Raw genomic sequence first — 1,657 nt, forward strand, 5'->3', positions numbered from 1 at the left:
ATGATCCAAATCTGCATATTGTAAATTTCTTGGAAATTTGTGATACATTCAAGCACAATGGGGTGACTGATGATGCCATAAGACTGCGTTTATTTCCGTTCTCATTGAACAACAAGGCTAAGGCATAGTTGACCTCGCTACCTTCAGGAACCATTACTACATGGGATGGGCTGGTTAATGCATTTCTGACTAAGTACTTTCCACCAACGAAATCTACGAAGATGAGGAATGATATAACCAATTTTCTGCAGCAAAATCAAGAATCTCTCTACGAAACTTGCGAGAGGTTTAAAGATCTCTTAAAGAAGTGCCCGCATCATGGACTACCGTTATGGATGCAAGTGCAAACGTTTTATAACGGTTTGCTCTCAAACACTCAAACCATGGTGGATGCAACAAGTGGAGGAGCATTTTTCAACAAGACACCAGAGGAAGGATATGAACTTATTGAAGTCATAGCTAGTAACAACTTCTTGAAATCTGATAGGAATGCAAAGAAAAGGACACCCGAAATTCATGACATTGATGCTTTTACTAATTTGGCTGCTCAAGTGGCTATTTTAAATAATAATTTTAAGAAAATGAATGTTGCTGCAGTTTCTAATGTAGTTTGTGATAATTGTGTAGGCAATCATCCTACTTTGGAGTGTCAAGGCCCATATGAAGTAAATTCTTCCGAACAAGTGAATTATATAGCCAACAAGTAAAGACAATACAATCCTAACTCCAATTACTACAATCAAGGGTGGAGGAATCATCCTAGCTTCTCATGGAGCAATAATGCAAATATGCAAAAACCGCCTCCTTCTTTTCAATCTCAAGAGAAGAAACCAACCATGGAAGAGGTCTTCACCCAATTCATGCAAAAGACCAATGCATTCATTGATGATACCCAAGCCAATTTCAGAAATCAAGGTGCAAGTATTCGCAACCTTAAACATCAAGTTGGGGAGATTTCCAAGCTATTGACGGAAAGAGCTCAAGGAGCACTCCCAAGTAATACTGAGAAGAATCCCAAGGAGCATATGAAAGCTATAACTCTTAGAAGTGCGAAGGAGTTAGAACAATCAAAGGGGGGTAGCAAGCAAACAAATGAGGATGAAACTGCTCTTCCTAAAGATCAAGATGCTATCACTCCTATTCAACAACCTATTCCACAACCATCTTCTAATCCCATTCTTTTTCCTCAAAGATTGTGAAAGAAAAATTTAGATAAGTAATTTTCTAAATTTATTGATATTTTTAAAAGCTTACATATTAATCTTCCTTTTGTAGATATGCTGAAGCAAATGCCAAAATATGCTAAGTTCTTGAAGAAGTTCTATCAAACAAGAGGAAATTGGTGAATAATGAGAAGGTTATGCTCACGGAAGAATGTAGTGCTATTCTTCAAAGAAAGCTTCCCCAAAAGCTAAAAAATCCAGGGAGTTTCACTATTCCTTCCACTATTGGTGATTTTAATTTTGATAGAGTTTTATGTGATCTTGGTGCAAGTATTAATTTGATGCCTCTCTCTATTTTCAGAAAACTTGGTTTAGGGGAAGTGAAACCTACTATGGTATCCTTGCAGCTTGCAGATAGATCTATCAAGCATCCTAGAGGCATTATTGAGGATTTTTTGGTAAAAGTGGACAAATTCATATTTCCTGCTGATTTT

At 37.0% G+C, this 1,657-nt stretch overlaps 1 non-coding gene across 1 annotated transcript; it reads right to left on the minus strand.

Annotated features, from left to right (window-relative positions):
• Window positions 1-218: 218 nt before the first annotated feature.
• Window positions 219-325, minus strand: LOC147391174 (small nucleolar RNA R71). Its single transcript, XR_015170357.1, has one exon. It is a non-coding gene; the product is annotated as a small nucleolar RNA R71 (small nucleolar RNA).
• Between the last annotated feature and the right edge of the window lie 1,332 nt (window positions 326-1,657).

Source organism: Akebia trifoliata, chromosome 11 (assembly GCF_017979445.1).
Source record: "Akebia trifoliata isolate Shusen 1 chromosome 11, ASM1797944v1, whole genome shotgun sequence".
Lineage (NCBI taxonomy): Eukaryota > Viridiplantae > Streptophyta > Magnoliopsida > Ranunculales > Lardizabalaceae > Akebia > Akebia trifoliata.